Genomic DNA, 22,161 nt, shown 5'->3' on the forward strand with positions numbered 1-22,161 from the left:
CACATTTTGAGAACCACTGATTTTCTTAAAAATCCCTAGGTGACATGGATGCTGCTGGGCTGGGATACACACTTTGAGAACCACTGATTTACTATGAATTATATTTGGAGCTAAGCTGACTCTCTTGAGAGTAAGTTTTACTTTCACTTACTTGTTCCCCATTGGTCTATCCCTCAAAAGTGTTCCTTAGGGACTGTATATTAATTAGTTTTTTCTGTAATCATGCTGTGTAACAAACAACTCCCAAATGTCAGTGACTTATGACTGCAAACATTTATTTCATACTCACAAATGTGGAGGTTGGCTACAGTTCAAGCCATGCTAGATTTGAATCCAGACTTCAGTTTGGGTTCATACTTGCTCCACATGGATTTATTCTGAGACCCTGGCTGAAATAGCAATGGCTACCTGGAGCATGCTTATTTCATAACAGAGGACAGAAGCTTCAAGAGGGCTGGCAGAAGCTTAAAGCTTTAACTTGTAGCTGACACACTATAATTTCCACCCACATTCCATTGACCAAAGCAATTCCCATGACCAACCTCAGAGTCAGAGGATGGGGAAATATACTTTGTCCACAGTAAAAAGTGTCAGGGACAAGGAGTAAAGAATGATGGACAAACAATATTATCTATCACACTTGTTAGATGTCAGGCCTTGTATGAAGTTTTGAAGAGACATAGAAAGATAAAACAGAATCTCAGCCTCTGAGAAGCACAGGTTGGCAAGAAAGACAAAGATACAAGGAAGTACTAGAAATGAGATGCAGGACGAATAAGCAGCAGGAACATGCAGGTGGGAATGGCCCTAATCGCTGAGATCTCTACTATCCCACACTGTGCAACCAAGGTCCTTGGAACTGGGCCCAGGCTGCAGTTCTGGAAGCCAGGGCTGTGTGTGGGAGCAGCTGAGCCAGCACACAGTTACAGAGCATGGAGCAAAGGGAATTGAGTCTGTGCCTGGGCTGAGGCAAGTTTGTTCCGGAAAGTCCAAAGTACCTAGTCCAAAGCAGAGAATAGCTAAGAGGGAGAACTGGCTTTTTATCAAAGGGCTGTCACAGAAAACAAGAAATATGAGCGCACCATTGGGGAAGTGAAGCCTGTGGGTAATTTGTGGTGGCAAGGGGATGGAGGAGGAAGGGGTGCCTACTGTACTGATGGGGTGCCTACTATACTGAGCTTCAGGCAGCAAAGGTATTACGAAAGCTGTCAAGTTGGAGGACAGGAAAAGGAAAGTGGATCTGGACAGCTTTCCCAGAGGAGCAAGTATTCCACCTGGGGCATAGCTGGTGAGTAGGAGTTTGTTAGCAGATGGAGGCTAGCTGACAGGAAGGGGAGTGTTAGGAGCTTAGGTGACAATTCCAGGGGCACTCAGATTCCTCTCTTTTCTAGTAAGTTCCTGCAGTTACTATCTTTGCCCGGTCCACTCTTCATCCTCACCCCCAAGCTCCAGGCTGTCGTGATGCCCACAGCTGTCTTTGTGTTTCCAGATCACTGAAGTTTTATTGCCTCTGAGGTTCAGGATTTTTTCCTCCTCAAGTAATTACCACTGATATTAGGTGGTTTGATTTCAGAATGATTACAAAACTCTGAGACTCCCAAGAGCATCACTTAGACTGAGTTTTCTGGGGACTGGTGTCCAGAACTGACAGTCCCAGTGCTAGGTTCAAACACAGGATTTGCCACAACTCTCCCTCTTCAGTTACCCTTCTTATGTGGTGAGAGGAGAACTCTGCCTTCTGGGAGTCTTTGCTCTGCTCCCAGAGGCTAGGCCAATTTCCGGCCATCATCTATTATTAGAGAAGCACAGTAAATCCCCTAAGATGGCACGATTAAACACTCTAAGGTCTAGAAGTCGTCTTTCCAGGAATATAGAGGCCTGCATGAAAATTCGACTTCTGGGAGTCTGCCATGACATCCTCAAGCTCCTGAGCTGGGTGAGCTATTGAGGCCAGCAAGACCTCAACTTCATAAAGAAAGGCATTTGAGATGAAGGAAAAGCTAGCTCAAAGGCACAAAGAAGTAAACACTCCGTTGGTGTCAGTAGCGTCTGCTCAGTTAGATATGGCTGAGCCAGGCCAAGCAGGGTGGGTCGAGGAGTTAACTGGGGGCGGGGAGTGGAGAATGAGGCTGCATGGGAGGGAGGAGCTGGTGGGTAAGGGGGTGGGGCTTTATGTAGGCAGTGGAGACCATAAAAGCTGTCCAAAAGGGGAAGTGGCACTTTGCAAACTTTATCACATTTCCTCTGAAAAGTCCCGTTGAATTCGGGAGAGACTGGAGAAAAATTCGAGAGAACCCTGGTTAGGGCCATGTTGGCGGAAAGTTTGGAAAGAGAAAATTCGAGAACTTTTAGTCTTTTCAGCATGAGTTGCAAAGTCAGCCTCCTACAGGGATGGGACAGGGATGTAAGGGAACAAGCAGGTTGGTTTTTCCTTCTTTTCTTATTCCAGAATGGCATCCTAGGCTTTGCTGTGTTCTGTGGGGGAAATGCTTTGCATAGTAATGACATAAGAAGAGTCTCCAATTCCACCAAGATATATGTTCACTCCCATTTTCCTTTAAAGACACAGCCCTTTCTTTTCTGCACCTTTGATAGAGACATGGGTATAGGAAATATTTCATTCTCCTCTTAATAGCACCATACCAGACCCACAAAATGAAAAAAAATGATTTATGGCAACTGATAGCTAGCCTCACTGGAAGTGAGTTATAGGGAGCATTGGGGTTGTGGAAAGCTAAATGGGGATGTCCAGACCCAAAAGGGAGCCATCCGCTTCTTGGCTTTAGTAGGTGAGGCCAGATTTTCTAATTTTGAAGAAGAAATGGACAAAATAGTTAGTAAAAATCTTTCTATTTTTAAACATTGCCCACCAATTTGCTTTTTTTTTTTTTTTTACCATGCTAAAGAGGCCAGACACAGACTGTGGGACTGTGGGACCCTTGATTGTACCTGTTCTCCTAGATCTTTAGTGGGGATAGTGCCCTTAGATGTGAGATTGTCGACTTTTTCCAAGAGTGATACCTTCAAGACAGTCATGGTTCAGATGGCAGGGCTGTTTCAAGGGACTGGGGCATTGAAGTGGGCTTTGGGGCTGACATGGTGGCTCTCTGAAAACTAAAGGGGGAAGAAGATTTGTGGTTTTGGTTCCAGTCATTCCAGTTCTGCGGGGCTACTCCTATGAGGTGAAGCTGCCTGTTCCCCTTGTCTAATGCACTGAAATCCAGATCAGTCAAGAGGCCCCAAGGCCCAGTCAGAATCCACTGGAGCTAGGGATCGGGGGAAGGGGGGTGGGCAGGCAGCCAAACTGGCTGAATTAGTTTCCTGGGGCTGCTGTAACAAAGTATTACAAACTGGATGGCTTAGAACCACAGAGATTGATGCTCTCACAATTCAGGAGACCAGAAATTCAAAATCCAAGTGCTGGCAGGGCCATCCTCTCTCTGAAGACTCTAGGGGAGGATCCTTACTTAACTCTTCCAGCTTCTGGTGGTTGCTGGCAACCCATGGCACTCCTTGGATTACAGACACATCACTCCAATCTCTGCTTCCATCTTCACATGGCGATCTTCCCTCTGTGTGTGTCTGTGTCCAAACTTCTCTCTTCTTACGAGGACTCCCGTCATTGGAGTTAGGGTCCACTTTATCTTAAATTGATTATATCCACAAAGACCCTATTGCAGGAGGACAGGTCCCCAGATGACCTTGGATGACCTAACTCCCCTCCACCCCACAGCTTATAGTTCTCAGAATAATTGGAGAATATGCCAGAATACAATGTCTTCTGATAAGAAAGAACTGTCTGGAACAGCCTGGGCTCTGTCCTCATTCCTTCTAGAACAGGCTCTCCTGTAATGCTCATTCTCAGCAATTCCAGTGACGTTCAGGGTATAAAACCCAGGGCTGAGTGTTTTTGGGGCCCCTCAGCTGCAATGTGACACAGGACACATACAGAAGAGACTCCATCCACCCTGAGCAGCTTTCCTGAGCCTTGGGGGACTGGCTCACCATGGGTCCTAGGTTTTTCCTTTTTCTTTCTGCCTATTACTCTATGAGTAATAAACCTGCTTTGCCTGACTTGTGTGAGTGTTCTGTCTCACTGGACTTACGCCAGTGGGAAAGGACCTTTGCACCCATTTCCAAACAAGACCACATTTTGAGGTTCTGGGTGAGCATGGATTTGGGAGGGACATTATTCAACCCAGCACATCAGCTATCTTGAATTCCTGACTCCTTCATCAGGTGAGTATTCAGCATGGCTGGGCCACAGTCCCATCAGGCCATGCCGAGGCCCACTTCCATGTCTCAGTTAGGTGTGTGCCACTGGTGACATGGAAGGACAGGCAGAAGAAGCCCAAGGCCCTTTAGGGGTTGACAGAGCTGTGGGCAGCCCCAGTCTCTCAGAAGAGGGCTGAGGTCGGAGGCTGGCTAGGGTTCACATGGGAAAGCTGATGATAGAGGGAGTGGGCATTTCCTGCCCCAGCACTGAGCAGGAACATCATCACTTGGCCCTGCAGCTCCTGTGGCTTGAGTTCCACCTGCAGGTCCTTGCTGGCTTAAGAGCTTTGTCCTGACAAAATAAGAACAACTGCTACATGACAAGAGCCCCCGCAGAACTCTGGTGGCTTGCGAATGAATCTCTGGAAAGAGGAGTGGGGGACAAGAAGATATCTTGCATGCTGAAGCTCTGATAGTTCTATGGCAACTTCCCAGACACTGAGAGAGCCTGTGTCTTGGATGTCCCCTCCTTCCCCACCTAGCTTTGAGCCTGTTTGTATATCCTGGCCTTCCACATTTTCAACGTTTAGGGGAACACTTTTCTGCCCTCTGACACTTATATTCTCCCTAACGATGACTTTGTGGCCTCCCTTTGCTTACGTGCCCCTGTGCTGGCCTAAACTGGAGGATCTCTGGTCCCCATAGGCAGAAGGAGCTATGCCTATTTAGGAAAGGCGGCAGAGAGCCCGAGGGGCACATCCACTTCCTTTGGAAGTTCAGAGTCCCCAGAGCAGAGGTTGTGGGATTCCTGAGTTGGAGAGGACATTAACTGTCACCAAATCAACTTCCTTAGAGCTTTGAGTCCCTTCTCTGTGGCTTTTCCTCAGGATTATCCCATGCTTGAAAAAACTGCAGAGACAGGGCACTTGCTACCCCAAGGCAGCCCAATTCATTTTTAGACAACTCTAATCTTTATCAAATTCGTCCTGATGCTGAGTCAGAATCTGCCTCCCTGGGCACTTCACCCCTTAATCCTGGTTTATCCGCTGGGGCCTGGAGCGCAAGTATAATTCATCAAATCATCAGCTATCAGAGCTGGAGGCCACCAAGGCCAACCCTTCATCTTAAGTTCCCTTTCTTGCTCCAGATGCCGCTTCCAGATGTACCAGCCTTGGCCAGAATTGCCTGCAGTTTGTATTTGTCTGCCTCTTCCCTGGATTTTAAGAGTACTTTATTTTGTTTCCTTGCCAGACTTGGGTACCCTTCCTAAAACACCAGTTTGGCCTTCACAGCCTAGGAAGAAAAGGAGGGTGGCAAAGGTGCCCTGCACAAGTATGACAAATGAAAGACTGGTGACTACACTCACGAGCCCAAAGACTGGGGTGGGCAGGAGACAGGCAGGCCTGTCTCCCCACCAACCCGAGGTCTGCACGGAACTGAAGACTGCAGGCAGCTGTTCTCTCTGCCTGCCACCCCCCCACCATCGTCAATATAAAAGCACACCCATCATAGTATTTATAGAACTAGTAAATAAAGAATAAAATAGCAAGTGAAAGTAGGTTTTGATTGCCTACGTGTTGGTAAAACCCAGCTGGAATAATTTGATTCATGCATGGAAAAATGCCTCCGAAGCAGGGCCTTTTTTTAGTGTGCCGAAACTGAATCTCTCCAGCCGCAGATAGAAATTTCTGCTCCTATAGTTTGGCTGTAAGACTAAGAATTAAAATCTAAAATGAGATTCCAAGAGAACTAATTATTTGATCCCTTGAAATATACCAACTAGCCGTTTTCCAATCTCGCAGACAAAGCTGCTGAATGAAGGAAGAGATGATAACGCCCTCTTTGGCACCCAGCTCTTTCTGGGAGGCACATCCTCACCCAGTTGGAAGGGAATGAAGACTGCCTCATCTGTCAGACCTCTGGACATAGCCCCGTGGCACAAAGAGATGTCTCTTTAGGCAAAATCAGGCACCATGTGAATTTGATTTCTGTTCCTAGTATAAAGGGGCTGTGACTAATTTTATATTCTGCGAGTGGTTTTGAGGATGAAAAATCTATTCTTCCCACCCCCAGCCGCCCACTCCCTCAAATAAGGGTTTCCTTTTCCCAAGACGCCAGATTGCTTTGCAGACAATGCCACTCACTTGTTACAGGAGGTTCTGGGAGAAGTTGGCATATAGCATACTTCTGTTCTTGGGCATTCTTTGGCTTAATGGACACTGGACTATCAGTGACCCATGGTGTGGACAGCTGCTGCTTTTCTTGTCTGTGACGCCCCTTCAGATGCACAAAAACACACACAGGAAGCCCCAATATGGTGACCTTAAGAGCTAGTTTGAAAAATACTTTTGTTTTAGAAACTGTGTGGGCTGGTAGAAAGACGAAGTGAAGCTTTCACAAATAAGAACTGTGCTTTGGAGTGTTGATCCCAGGAGACAAACTCCCAGAAAATATTCCTTCACTGCTCTTGACTTTGGCTTTCACTTTAATACATGATCCACCAATTAGGCATCCAATTGGGTTTCTAAGATTTATTTTTTTAAATGTGAGGATGAAGGGATTCCCAGTCACTGAGAACAAAGGTTCCCCAGTCACTCACATTATAGTGAGAATTAGTCCAAGAAAATAGCTTTCCTCTGAACCCCTTTTTACATTCGGCTACTTTGAAACAGTGAGACTTGGAGTGAGAGAGAAGGGTAATTTTAGCAATAGTGCACTTTGGGGACTGAGGACCTGAATTAAGAGATTCCTACATTTGAATTCCAACATTTTCTAATGTTCAGATGCATCTGATAGACCAGTAAATTTTCTAGGGAGATTGACCACCATTTAAAACACTGTCTTCATGGTGGTGGTGGTAGTGGAGGGCGGCGTTTGTTACTAGTTCTGAACAACCAGCTTGCAAATGAATTTTTTCAGTCAGTAATTTAGACTGTGCAAATGATGAAACTGACATTCAGAAAGGCAAAAAGGTCTCACATGTACGGTAGTGAAAAAAGAATTTATTCCTCCAAATGTAGGGCCATGGTGTTACAGATAAAGGAAGGGCTCTTAGTACAAAGAAATCCACGAGGACAAGCCTATAGGGTCATAGTGAAGTGCTTTGTCATTGCATTCTACCACCCCTTCCCCAACTCCCTGCTACCACTTATTTTCAATTCTACCCTGCCAGGGGGTTTCTGAGGTGTTGCCCTAGGAGTGCTCAAACCCCAGTCTGCTGTCAAGGACATCCCTGTAGATGTTCATTCTTCCTCATGGGGAACCTCTGTGGAAATCTAATTATTCATATTCCAATGACTGCTGAGGCTCCAGCGATTGAAATGATGCATGACTTCTTGTCATTAGAACACCACTAGAATGGTCAGAGTTCTGTGTCTGCAATGGTTTCAGGACCGCAGGGCAGAAGCAAGAATGAGGAGAAAGGAAGACTTTATTCCATCTGGTACCTTGGACTGAAGTTGCCCAGCAGGAGCAGTGATGGTTAAGCATCAGTTTTGTATCCTGGAGCGAGTGAACACCTGCGACTGCATGCACAATTTCATGTGGGCATTTTTAGGTAAAGGGAGCTCATAGCTTCATCAAATTTTCCTTTTTTTTTTTTTTTTTTTTTTTGACAGAGTCTTACTCTGTCACCCAGGCTGGAGGGCAATGGCATGATCTTGACAATCTTGACTCACTGCAGCCGCCACCTCCCGGATTCAAGCGATTCTCCTGCTTCAGCCTCCTGAGTTGCAGGGAAACAGGCACGCACCATCACACCAGGCTAATTTTTTGTTTTTTTGTATTTTTTGTAGAGACGGGGTTTCACCATGTTGGCCAGGCTGGTCTCAAACTCCTAACCTCAAGTGATCCACCCACTTTGGCCTCCTAAAGTGCTGGGATTACAGGTGTGAGCCACTGCACCTGGCCCTCATCAGATTTTCAAAGGGATCATGACCCCTCCCATGCAAAATATTAAAAACACCAGCATAGGTAATTTTGACATTGCAGTAAATGATTTATTATTAGAGGAGGTACTAACACTAGGATGATATATGGTAAAACGATTGCATCAGTTCGAATAGGTAAGACTATGTTGCAGTAACAAACTCAGTGGCTTAAATACAGCAAAGCTTATTCTCTATGCTCTGTGCCTGATATGGGCTGGCAGGGAGAATATGCTCACTGCAGCCCCTCAGATGCCCAAGCTGAGAAAGTCTTCACCTCGACAGAAGCTTCCCACATCACCACAGCAGCAGGAAAACCAAGTGGCCTGAAAGCTCACTGGCTGTTACACTTCCACCTAGAAGTGCTCACATTTTTAATTGGCCAAAAACAAGCGACATGGCCATGAGGTATCTCGAAAACAGGAGGAGACGTCCGGTCTATCATGTGCCCACACGGAGAACCGGAATATTTGTGAACATCCCTAATGACTACTGCTGTGATATAAAAATTTTGGAAAGAAAACCATAAAGTGTTCAGCTCATCCACTTTAAAAATTAAGAGCAAGGAACATAAAACTGTATTCAACAAATATAGTACATAATAAAAAGAACTCAGTTCCTTGTTATGGCCAATTAAGATAGAAAAAGTCGGGGGAAAGAGATTGAAAGAGAGTGGGGAAATGAGAGAAGAGGAGAAAGAGGAGGGAAGAAAATGAAAGGGGCTTTTGTGCAGAGAGGAAAAGGGGCAAGGCCGCATGTCAAAGCAAGGTCAGTCTTTTCTGCTAGCTGAGCCCTACATCTCATGGTTCCACCCAGGCTGCTGGCCCAGGAGAACAACCCCCTGGGTACAGGCAGTCTTCCAAGTTTCCCAGCACCCCACTTTCTGCAGGCTGCTCTAAGTAAACAGCACAGCAGGCCCCCCAGTGCTCTGCATGGAGCTCCTTCCAGAAAATCCCCTCCTTTTGCATTTCCTGGGAGCAACACACTAGAGACCATCTGGGTGAAGCTCAAAGCCAGGCGTGGCTTGTGGGCCAGAGTCCCACCCCAGGGCATCCCCCTGCCAGACACCAGGGTTACTTTTATGTGTGAAGGCCACCTGCACAAAAGCTGCAGGCAGACCAAAGTGTGTCAAAAGCAGCAAAGGAAATCTTCCCTAATGCAGTAACTCGATGCAGTGCACATGTTGAAACTATGACATAAATATGCTAAGCACATATTTTATAATAGAAAAGACTCGTTCAGTCTCTCTGTACATCTGCATGTTTTAAAGGCATAAACTAGCCCCAAGGGCTGTGACTTCCTCCACCCCCGCTTCTTCCCTGGCTCCTGGAGCTGAGTCTTCCCTTTGCCCTAGGAAAGCCATGCTTATATGGCTGTCCGCCTGTGGTCACCTGCTCTCCTCACTTACTGCTCACTAAGAGAAGTGGAGAGGCCAGCCTGGAGCCCTCCCCAGACTCCTGGAGATGATATATACCTAGCTAAGAGACGGGCCAGGCTTGGGGGACAGTTAGGCACAGAGAAATCTTGGGAATGGCAAAGGGCTGGGCTGTCTTGTATTTTCCTGATTGGTTTCGGTTCGTTCCTTGCTACCACTGCCCTGGGGTAAGGTGGTGTGAACTTCGCTTTTCAAAAGCCATGTCCCCTGTATCAGTCAGCTATTGCTGACGAGCTACTCCAAGATTTAGTGGTCTAAAACAACAACTGCTTCTTATTTCTCACCAGTCTGTGGCTTAGCCAGATGGTTCTTCTGGTCTGGGCTGGGCTCCTTAGGTCTCCACTAGGCTTGCTCATGTATCTGTCCACGGCCAGCTGATGTGGTGGCTGGAGCTGGCAGGGGCTTCTCTCCTATCATCTGGCATCCTCTGCCAGGCTAGCCCAATCTTGTTCACATGGCCATCATAGGGTTCCAACAGTAACGAGAGGGCAAGTCCCAATGCTCAAATGCTTTTCAGACCTGTGCTTGGGCCATTTTTGTTACTCTGTCATTGGCCAAAGTAAGTCACATGGCCAACCCAGATTAAAGGGTAGAGAAATAGATTCCATCTTGCTGGGAGGAGCTATAAAGTCACATTGTAAAGGTGATGATAAGGAGGTGGGTGGTACTACTTAGTAATCATTTGTGCAATCTGACACTCCCAAATCCCAGCCTTTCTGTGTCACTTCTCTGGTAGATGGTCTCCAAGATGTCCTCTTTCCCCATACCACCGTCTAGGGCACACAGCCAGTAGGGGATCAACGTGCACTACTCTGTGAGAGACTCAGGGCACCATGACACACAGGCAATGGGACCCTCTCTGGGTTAGACTTGGCTGTGAAAATCATCTGAAATAACAGGGTTTAAACAAGGTAGAAAGTTTTCTCTCGGGCTAAACAGTCAGCCTAGGAGCCTTGATAAAATCACCAGGGACCAAAGACTTCTTTCAGCTCACTGATTCACCACCCACAGACAACTTCCTTGTCCTCATGATCTAAGAAGGTTGCTAGAGCTCCAGTCATCACAACTGCAGGCATCTATGTGGAGGAAAGAAAGAAGGACGTATCTCTCTCTTAAAGGAGATCTTCCAGTGGTCTCACTCACCTCTGCTCACATCTCAGTGGCCAGAAATTACCTGTACTCCCTAGTATAGGCACACTTACCCAGAAAGGAGGCTCAGAGAAAGTTGGGCACATTGATGCTTCAAATAAATTTTCTGTGACTAGGGAAAAGGAGCAAAAGGATTGGGGGTCTTTGCCAAATAAGGTCTTTTGCACACATGTTATGTGACTGTGAAATCGTAAGACATCTTTGCACACATTTCATTTGTTTAATCATCACATCTGGGGTAGATTCATGTCATCTAGTTAGTTTGGTTCATGTAAATACATGCAGTCCCCTATTGCAGTCCCCTAGGCAATTTGTCATTCCTTCGTGACTCAGTGGCCTCTTGGGCAATGCTCTGAGAGGGCCCAAGGACTGGCTTACCTACTCAATCCGAGGGTAGGGGCTCATTTTATTTTATTTTCCAATTTTAATTGCTATATGACAACCTTACAGTAAAATTCACAAATCTTAAGCATACAGCTGGAGAACTTTCTATATATGTAGCACCCATGTAATCACCACCCAGATCAAGCTACAGAACATTTCAACCCCTCCACCCTCACCCAGAAGGTCCCCCAGTGCCTCTTCCCCATCATGCCTCTTCCCCATACCCACCCCTAGAAGTAACCTTTTGTGCAAGAAGACCATCTGCATGAAGGCTGCAGTCACCTGTATGGCTGGGATGTCCCTACACTCAGGTTGTAAAATAGCATTGAGTAGTCTCACCCAGGTTTCTGCTCCTCTTCTCTCCTCTCACGCAGCCTTTATTTGCTCTCTGGTTCTGGTCTCTTTCTCTCTTAAGTCTTCTTTATGTTTCAAAAGCAGTACAGTCTTTCTTGTTTGGGGTACCCTTCCTTATCATAGCCCTGACTGATCATGTTCTCCCTGCTGGCACCCGATCAAAGAAACCTGGTAATTTGTAGGACAATTCGACATGTTCTCTGTGGCTGCCATGGGCTGATGGATAGAAGGGATATAGAGACCCACTTTGGTTCAACTGAAATAACTTTATGGCGTCACTACTCAACAGTGCAGCCCCCAACCAGTGGAGTCAGCCTCACTGGGAATGTATTAGAAATGCAGATCCTTTGGCCCCTGAGAGCTGCTCTAAAGTGGCATGGGTACTTGATCAGGAAGTAAGAGGCCCTGGAAGCACCTAGGTCTTGGGGGCCTCCATCAAGTCGCTGTGCCCCAGGTGGGAGCTGAATAGTAATGTCACACCACCAAAGCAGTATCATTCTATGAAGTCATAGTTGCCCTGTTATCTTGAACCTGTCATCCCCTAGATCTAGTTTTTAAAACTCCTTTTCTTACTGCCAATCCACAAACCCTTACCTGCAATGGAAACCCAAAAGTTTTGTGTAAGTTTGGCACAAATATATTTGGCAGCAAAATCTGGTTTCAATTCATATGAGGCTTTTTGGAGTTATTATATATCCCTCTTCAAATGATTATTCATGTCTCAGCACAGAACCATCAACATGTCTGATTACCCATGGGATGTTTCATAAAACATGGTTTCTACAAGTCTTACCTTTCTAATACATGAAAACTTCTTAATTCGAAAACTTATCTGAGCCGAAGTTTTTGGATAAAGGATGTGGACCTTTCTCTCCTTTGCCTCACATAGTTTATGCATTCAATTCCTTTAACTTCTCCCTTCATTTTAAATTATGATTGTGATTATTATTATTAATTACAAAGGTAATACTTATTTGAAAAAATTCAGACTATGGAAATAGACAATCCTGTCCCTGCTTCTGATCACAGCTTAGTGTCCCTGCTTTTCTTTTTCTTTCCCTTTACACACATGCATAGATACACCCCAAAATTCACATGTACTGACACATATTTTAGTAACAAAACTGCAATCATACTCTGCATAGTACTGGGCATCTGTTCTCCCCACTTAAACAATGTATCAGGGGTTTCTTTCCTATGAATATACATATATTTGGCAGATGCTGTTGGTGCCTGACCTGTATCCCTGGAGTCTGACCACTTTGGTGTGTGCCACTCCCTTCTAATTCACATCCCTTGGCTTGAGGGCTTTCTCCAAGCTCTGCCAAAGCAGGGAAGGCTGGAAGTTCCAGGGAATTAACAGCCCAGGGAGCAGTCCTCAACCAGAGTCTCAGGAGTTGATGTCTAATTACACCAGCTCCCTTGCTCCTTGAGTGGGATAACTTGGAGGCATTTCCTAGAGGTCCCCAGCAGGACTGAGCCCCAGTTGCCCACAGCAGTAACTAGCTGATAACATACCTTTTATTGGCTTGCCTTCCCTTCCCCATCTCCCCTCTCCACTCCCCTCTACCTCCCAGCCGTACCCCTCCTGTGTTTCTTCCATCTCCCAGATAATTTGTACCATTATGCTTGTCTCAGGATCTGTTTCTGCAGAAACCCATACTAGGACAATCTAGAAACACTTTTATTTTTATTAACTTCCAAGTGTGCTACTGTATGGCTAGATTATGATTTCTTTAACCATTCCCTTATTACTGTCCTGCTGAACAATTACAGTGCTGTTAATTTTTCCATGTGATAGATGAGACCACAGTAAGCCTCCTTGTACATATATTTTTGGGTGTGAGCATTTCTGAAAGAAAGAGTCCAAGAGGTAGAGTTTCTGGGTCAAAAGGTAAGTACATTTAAAATGTTGAAAGATATGCAGGCATTTTGCTTAAAGTATTTTGGATGTTGCATCATTCTCTCTTTTAGTTTGTTTGCTCCATCTAGGAGGCTCTGCCCTGCTCTTCTGCTCAGAATCTATGTTCTCCTGGGAGCTTGTGTTAAAGCATCTCAGCTAGAGTGACCAACTGTCCCAGTGTGCCTGGGATAGGGGGATTTCTTAGGCCATAGCTCTTTCAGTGATTCAGCTGAGACAATCCAGGCAAATAGAGATGGTCAGTCACCCTAATCTCTGCTCCTTCAGCCGAGCTCTCAGTTTCCAGAGCTCCTGCTTTCAATTCCTCTATCTTAGGCTTCACACCCAGGATCTCCCACCCAAGCTGCCTTGGGATCTCACCTCCTAGCTCACAGGGCACCTTCTCCTCCCATGAGCCAGTTCATCACTAAACACACACATGCACACACCTGCATTTTCACAATCATCCATCAGGATGTGATTGCATTGCTCTCTTATAAATATTTCCTTTCAAGCACAAACATGTCTGCCCCCTCCATGGTATCTCCCAGTGGCCCAGTGCATTTCCGCAAGCCAGGTGCCAACGGGAGAAATGTGGGCACTCTGTCTTTTTCCTAATCTGTTTATTTCTGTCTCTCTTACATTTTTCTGTCTTTTCTTGCCAGCTCTCATTCCAGAGGATGCTCAGTCTGTACCCTGGGGATGGAGTATAATTTTTGTCTATCTTTCTGTAAATATTATGAATATCTCTTCTCCTCATCTGGGATGGGGGTAAGAGGAAGAGAGAGCTGAGCTAAGAGATGGAGAACAACAGATACCTCAGAGCATTGCTTAAGCATCTGGAACTAGCTAAACCTGAAGCCTCACTATTTGGCTTAGTTTGGGTCCCCAAAACCAGATCCTGAGACAAAGATTGATTTTAAGTAGTTTATTTGTAAAATGGGCCCAGGAAGCCACACATAGGGGAGAAAGGAAGTCAGGGAAGGGAAGGAAGCCAATAACGACTGTATGAATAAATAAGCCAATGACTCCTTGGGCAACTGAAGCTCAATCCAGTTAGGGAACTCTGGGAGCTAGTGTGAAACATGCCTTCAAGGCATCTGTCTGAGAACGAGGGAGATGGGGTATTTATCCTTCAGCTTCTTGACCATCCTTGGTCAAAGGTTGCTTCTGGGGGTATTAACTCTCTGGAACTTCTGGCTGGTCCTGCACATGGGCCAAAGGTGCTGCAGTGGCCAGAAGAAAAGTCCTGGTGTTCACCAGCCACCTTCCAGTGCATGTGGGTGGGGCACCGACACCTCTGTTTCAACACCTCTGTCCTCATCCCACCTGTACCATCACATTTGCTTTGCTGCTCATTCCAAGTCTGTTTCTGTCACTTGCAACCACAAGAATCCTGATTAACAGACAGTCCCTGGCTGCACCAGTCCTGGATACTTGCTCCCCACTGGAGCCCCCATTCACCTGTTCCTGTGCCTTTGGCACTGACTGCCTTTGCCCTTGTGAGATTACTTGATTTTGTCCCCTTTCTCCAAGCAGACCAAGGGCCTAACTCACTGGATGCATACTGCATGCCAAGCCTTGTGAAACCCTCACAGCCACCCTATCGAGTGAGGACTGGAAGTAGATTTGCTGGATGAGGTTCACAGAGATCAAGCAACTTGCCCAAGGTCACACAGCTAGGACAGGCCTGAGCAAACACTTGGACTCAGGTCTGCACGGCCTGATGACCTGATGACATGTGTTTTTGTTGCTTCTTGATCCAGGCCTGCGCTGTCCACCCTGGCCTGTCAGTTATCATTTTAACTCTTCAGCATCTTCTCCATCAGGCCGCACTCTCTCAAGCCACTCCCCTTACCACCAAATAAAAACATTTTCCATTAGCTCGTTTCATTTTCCAAGGATCCCTGGCTCATTTAATCCCCTGCATTTTCCCCATTTGCTTAGGGAGTCCTTTCCCACTTCTGACATCTCCACTGTGGCTTCTCCATACACACAATAAGAAAGAAGCCCCATAGGGTCTGAAAAATGTAGGAGCTGTTGTTACCACCCTGTGTCACAGATAGGGAGGCAGAGGCCCAGAGAGGTGGTGCAAGGTGCTGAGACCGCAGAGCTGGTGGTTGACAGAGTCTGGCTTGGAATCTGAGTTTCCCTCTAAACCTTGGGGTGTCTCCTTAAATTCACTCTGTTTACAGAATGCCTGGTGGTCCAAACTACTGTCCAGCTTCCCATGGGCAGGGACCACATGTGACCTCACTTGGGACTGGAGCTGTGGCTTCTGTCTTTACAAAGCATTTGGTAAAATGAATTGTTGTTTCTCTAGATGTAGCTGAGAAGGGGTCTAATGGATCAGTTCCCCCAGGAGAAGGGAGCATGAGAAAGGTCTGGCTCCACTTTCCGGTCCCCCTCAGTGGGTCTGGCCAGAGTGACCCTTTCTCCAGGAGCTGGGCGAGGGCCTGTGCGGCTCCGTGCTGTGGCTTGCGCGGCGTTGACTTGGAAGGGTTGCAAAGCCCGCAGAGGGAAGGCTCCCTCGGGGGCCCAGGGGCCAGGAAAACGCAAGCCCTGTTCAACTGTCGCCCAGCAACGCCACACACAAACATTTGCTGACAGGAAGAGGCGAGCGGCATTAAAGCCGCCTGACAGGGAGGTGATGGGGCAGCAGGGAGAGTGTGTAATTGCCAAGCCGGAAGGCTGGCTTGTGGCCAGCGCATTGAGTTTAACCGCCTGTGTCACTGCCCTCCACATCCAACGAGGAGGATGCCCGCGGCCATGTTTCCAGGCTGAGCGCCCTGTCTTGGTCTGATCTGGCCTGACCCTGGGAGGACATTCGAGGGGTCAGCTTTGGGAGTAGATTCCCACTTCTGCATCACAGCCTGAGCCGCTGAGCCAGGACCCAAGTGCAGAAGGCAAGGGCGGCCCTGGCTCACGGGCGCCCCCTCTGTCAGAGCGGCTCCTGCCTTACAGCTGGCGGGTCCTCGGGTGCGCCTCCTTGGTCTCTGTGTTTCCCCCTGCTGCTGCAAGCTCTCTGTTCTGGAAACAGCCTCTGAAGAAGAAACGGGGCCCACAGAGGGTCTTTTGGTGACCACAGCTCCTGTTGCCTCACTCTCCGATCAGAAGACGTAGAGCTGAGCCGAAGTCAGAAGAGAGGACCCTGACAGGGCTTTTCGGTGGGTTTAGGTGACACTAGGAGAGTCTGGCCCTGGAAGTCTGAAATTCTCTCTAGTCCTCCGTTCCTGCCTACTTTCATTAAGTGAAGCTCCCACTCAGCTCTACATTAGCCCGGAAGCCTCTCCAAAGGTGCCCACAGTGGCTGTGCAGCTGGGACCCAGGAAAGAGCTGGAAGGGGGAAGAGAAGAAGTGAAACTGTCCCCCAAAAAGCAGCCGGCCCCTTGGCCTATAGAAAGTCGACCCGACAGCAAACTATGAAATCTGATAGCAGTCTCACAGCTTCCAAGAAAATTATTCCCAGGAAAGTGTTTTCAATTTTTAGATAAACTGCTGTTAAGAAGCAGAGAGGACGGAACTCGAACAGTGCAAACGTCTGCGGCTTCCCCCGGCTTCCCCAGCGGGCCCGTCATTAACCATTGCTCCCCGAGCTAAAGGCTGCTGCTCTATCCCCAATTAACAGCCACATTCCAGCAAGCTCCCTGTTTATCAAGGCATTAGCGTTGACATCTGGGGACGGTGCCTGCCCAGGCCTGCCAGCAGGGAGGACTGGGCTCCCATCCGTCCACACGCGGACGACGGCACGGGCCCTCCACAAAGGGTGGCCACAGATGAAACCGCCTAGGCCCCCTCCGCAGCCGGCTTCTTCCCACTCCCTTCCCAGCACTGCTGTGTCATTCTACAGCCAGCGGAGTGTGAGCCAAGCAGCCCAGTCCCTGTAGTGACACGTGTGCCTCTGTGTGACTGTGTGTGCACGCGCGCCCGCGTGTGAGAACCTTATGTTTCTGGAGAAGATGGCGTCTGGGGAGGATTCTCTAAGGAATTTTCTGAGAACAGAAGCAATTTCTCTCCCCTTCTCAAGCCTTTGCGTGTGTGCATGCATGTGTGAGTGTGCACGTGTAGGAGGTGCCACAGCTACTCCCGTCTTCCTATTTCTCCCCTTAATGATCTCCCCTTCTTTTTCTTCCTCTCCAGTCACTATCACGAAAACATTGATTCAACAACCCTCTACCTTCTTCTCTAGGCTGAGTACAAATTCTGTTGACCCCAAATATGCTCTCTGGAGTTACATGAGGCAGAGTCCCTCAGCCCTTTTCAGAGCAGGAAGCCCATGAGCTGCCTTATTCCAAGGACTCATGACTACCAGGTTTGGAAAATGTCAATTCTGCACCAATGAACCTCCCTTTCCACACTTTGTCCCTGTATCCGAGCACCATCAGTACACTCCCCTTTTCTGTCTGCCCTTCATTACTTCCGCTGAGCTTTCACTGCCTTCTTTGCAGCACCATTGCCTGATGCCCTAAATGTGGGCACTCTAACTTCCCCCAGGAGCCAGGCCAAGACTCTTGCAGGGGCTCAGTGGTGCCTTCAGGACCCTGGCCTCGGCCTGAGAATGCTTTTGTGAAACTTTCGTTTCAAATGAATAGAATCAAATTCACCCTCTTTCCTTAATGGAGTTCCCCATTTCTGTCTGTCACTATTCTCTCAGCCTACACTTGAGAGTCATGTTCAACCCTTTGAACACCGCTTCCAAATTCAAGCAAGTCATCATCCTATTTCTACATCCACCATCCACCCCTCCCTCCACTTGTCTCTCCTGCCAGGCCACCCCAGGACTTTACTGATGAACTGGAGAGTGATGGATTCCCCCGCATCCCACCCCACCCCCACGGGCGTTGGAAAGAACAGCACCCCCTGCCAAACCTCACCAGGCTCTCGACCTTTGATCCCTCCTACACACAGCTGCTAGATTAATCTTCTCCTGCCGTGAGCCCGCCCCACTTCTCAGCCTTTGCGTGGTCAGTTTTCCTCTGCCTAGAATTGATTTGAGTGAGTGAAGAGATTAAACGGAGTAGGTGCCAGCCCATTGCAATTTGTGGCTTTGAGAAATGCTGGTTACTGTTTAAACAAGAGTAGGAGGGAGTGGGATGGGCTCAAATCTCACCTTCTGAGCAAAGCCTTCTGAAGGTGTATCTGTTATTTTGCCTGACCAGTCAGTATCCATTCCCCATCTTTCTCCAATTTTCCTTTGGGGAGTCACCCTCTCCAGCCAGCCATGCTCCCTGGGTCCTGAAATGGGCTGTGGCCCAAGCTGGTCAATTCTAGCCAGGCAGTGTCAACCTTGGGGATTTTTCTGGAACTGTTGGACAAGAGCATGCTTTCTATCATGGTTGTTCTACTAATAAAATGTAAGTTTGGAACTGCTAGTGCTGCCTGCCAGTGGTCATCTTGTCACCACTTGAAGTAAGTTCCTGAATTCAGTCATACCTGAAGCCAACTACCTTATTGCATTTCAGCTTCCTGAGCCAATGCATTTCATTCTTCCCTTCCTCCCTTCTTTTTTTTTCCTGCCTTTCTGACTGTGCTACCTCCTGGTGATCTCTCTCTGTTTGGAACTGTAGGTCCTTGCTTCTTGTACCCCTCATTGATCTCTGACCATGTTCAGCTTTGTTTTCTTACTTCAGTTTTGATATGGAGACCCATATCCCCAATCTGACTGAGCCCATCCTGAATGGATGGTCTATAATGAACTGCTATAGTCATTTAATATATACACAGACGGCATTACCGTAATTACAGAAAATATGTTATACATCAGGCCCATGGGATGGGGACAATTCACCACGCAGCGGAGCCTGGAATCAGAAGTGAATGAATGTATCTCTTGACCAGATTTCATTCCTGGCTGGGCCCCTTTGTCCATTTTCCCTGCTATTCAGAATGGTCACCTCCTCCTGCCAGTGGGGCTGGTGGTTATTACTGATGGAATTGCAACTGGTCCCCCTACCACCTTGTCCCAGTTCCCAGCCCCTGGGTGCAGTTACCATGTGTCAGTCACTAAGTGCTTTACCCATGCTAACTCAGCCCTCCAAATAACCTGTGAGGTAAGAATTATTACTGTTCCCATTTTGCAGATGGGAAAACTGAGGCACAGAAAGGTTATGTAACCTGAGCAAGGTAACACAGTTAACTAGTTGAAGAGGCAAGATCTGACTCCAGGCAGGCTTGCTCCAGAGATGTTGCTTTTAACCACTCTGACCTGCTGCCTCTTCAATATGTTGCTGATACATCACTGATCTTCCAGGTCCAGGGTGCTTTGAATTCCACCTACATCCCCAGTGCTTCAACTCGGGATCTAAATTCCTCCTCCTGCCAGACTGGTATGAGTGTCTCATGACTGCCCTCCAGATTTATGTTGGGCCCCTCAGCTGGGCATGTTTTGGAACAGCTAGGGGGACCCAGGCTATTATTACCACTCATAGCTGTCCTGTAAGGGTGCCTGACCCTATGCCCGAGTCCTGTATGCATTATGCAGGGGCCTGTCACCACAATGGGTGTGCTGTGAAGTGTTTATGATACCATATCTAACTGCTCTGTTTTAGCATTTGGGCTTCCAGGACTGGGGCCCACTGGAGAGCCTTTACTTAGTGGCCTTTTATAGCCAACAGTTTGCATTTCTAGGCAAGAGAGGCTGGCATTAGGGCTACCCTTGGGATGTGTCAAATTATCCCTGGCCCTACACTTTTGTGGCTGCCTAATTTTGCAGAACTATGTAGCCAGAGCATTATGCACCAAAAACAGTTCCTTAGAGTCACAGACTTAGACTCAACTGATGAAACCCTCCCCTTTTTCCATCTCCAATAATATAATATCTACGTCATGCCTTGCAGTTTTTAAACGAATATGTTGTCTAATTATTGCAACAGCCCCATTTGTTGTTGTTATTATTATTCCCATAATATGGATGAAAATATTGAGGCCCAGGGGGGCTCTAAGTAAGAAATATTAAGATTGGGACTCACAGGAGTTTGAGACAAACCTGGCCAAAACGGTGAAACCCCATCTCTACCGAAAATACAAAAATCAGCTGGGCATGGTAGTGCACACCTGTAGTCCCACCTACTAGGGAGACTGGGGCAGGAGAATTGCTTGAACCCGGGAGGCGGAGGTTGCAGTGAGCCAAGATCACCCACTGCACTCTAGCCTGGGCAACAGAGTGGGACTCCATCTCAAAAAAAAAAAAAAAAAAAAATCAGGACTCAAAGCCATGTTTCCTGGCTTCAGGAATAGTTTTTGTCCTGTTGGCACCACGGGAATTTGGCCCCTTCAGTGAGGCTCATTGATTTGACAACTGTACATCAGCCATTTTCTATGTGTCAGGCACTGTGCTGGTGGCTGGGGATAGAGAGGTGATTGTGGAACTCAGAGTCCCAGGAAAACAGCCACGATCAATGTGATAAGAAAAATGATGATGTTAAGAATAGAGTACTGTAGGAACACAGAAGAAGAGATGGGGAATTCTCCCAGTTGGTGAAGGTGATAGTGTTAGAGAAGGTTCTGGAGAAGTGGCAGTCACCCACTTGTCTTCTATGATGCACAGACAGACCAATTAGTTGAGACACACACATGGGCCCCCAGAGAACATGGGCAAAGTTCTCCAGTCTCCCAGAGGCTGGCTGGCTGTCATTGTTGTTCATCTTTGGGCTGGGTCCCGCACACATTTTTTTTTCTTAACCTCATGACAACTGCAAGGTCAGTAACATATCCATTTTACAGATGAGACAACAAAAGCCCAGAGAGGTTCAAAGGCTCAACTTGCCTCGATTCAAAAGAACTTTGAAGGGCCATCTCCACTCCAGAGGTCCTTGTGGGATCCAGCGATGTCACTGTTGTGACCACATTGCCAGTCAGCTTTTCTTCTTCCCAGTCTTCTTCCCTCACTCCAACTTAAGCGTTAATCTTGAGACCATAGCCCAATGAGCCTCCTCCATGCCGATTTCCATCTCAAAGTCTGCATCTCGCAGAACCTGATCTAAGATATCATGTTACATATCTTTATCTGTTCCATTTAGGTTTTCTGTGAGTAGCAAAAACTCCAAAATAACAGTGATCTAAATATGCCAAAAACTGATCCCTTATCTAAAAGTCCAGAGATCCAAAGTCCTGGGTTGGTAAGATGGTTAGCAGAGGGGTTGTAAGATGTAAGCAGAAGTGACTCAGGGTCCTGTTATCTTGTCACACTGTCCAACACAGCTTCTAGTCCCAAAGTAACCTCATGGTTCAAGATGGCTGCTAGAGCTCCCCATCACATCCCCTTTCTGTTGACCAAGAAAAAGGAGAGGGCAAAGAGGAATATACCCACAATGTTCTAGAACGCATCCCAGAAGGTCAATCTTGATCACATGGCCACACTTGGTTGCAAGCTGACACTGCGTGATGTGGTCTTTACGAGGGGAGAGGAACATGTGCCCAGCCAAAAAATTGGCAGTTCTGTGTCTAAGAGAGAAGAGGAAAATAGATATTTACAACTATCAGGCTTTGAGTGTGTGCTCCCCAGAGTTACCCAGGGTAGTGCAGTCCCCCAGGGGGTCAGAAGCTGTGTGAGGACTGGTTGACATTCAGATGCTCCTGCACATCTTTGGAGATCACCCCTCATCTTCTCACCTTGGTTTGGACTCTTGTGGCCAGTTTGCTGTTGCTTCAGAGGTCCTTTAGTTCTCCTTTAAAGCAAAATCAGTTCACTTCCCCGCCCCAGAAGCTCCCGGGGGAAGAATGAATTTTCCCTTACTTCCCCCCTCCCTTTCTCTTTGATCCTGTGGTTCTTTCACTGGGGCATCTCTCAGTCTCTCCTG

Source organism: Trachypithecus francoisi, unplaced genomic scaffold (assembly GCF_009764315.1).
Source record: "Trachypithecus francoisi isolate TF-2019V2 unplaced genomic scaffold, Tfra_2.0 Lachesis_group6, whole genome shotgun sequence".
Taxonomy (NCBI): domain Eukaryota; kingdom Metazoa; phylum Chordata; class Mammalia; order Primates; family Cercopithecidae; genus Trachypithecus; species Trachypithecus francoisi.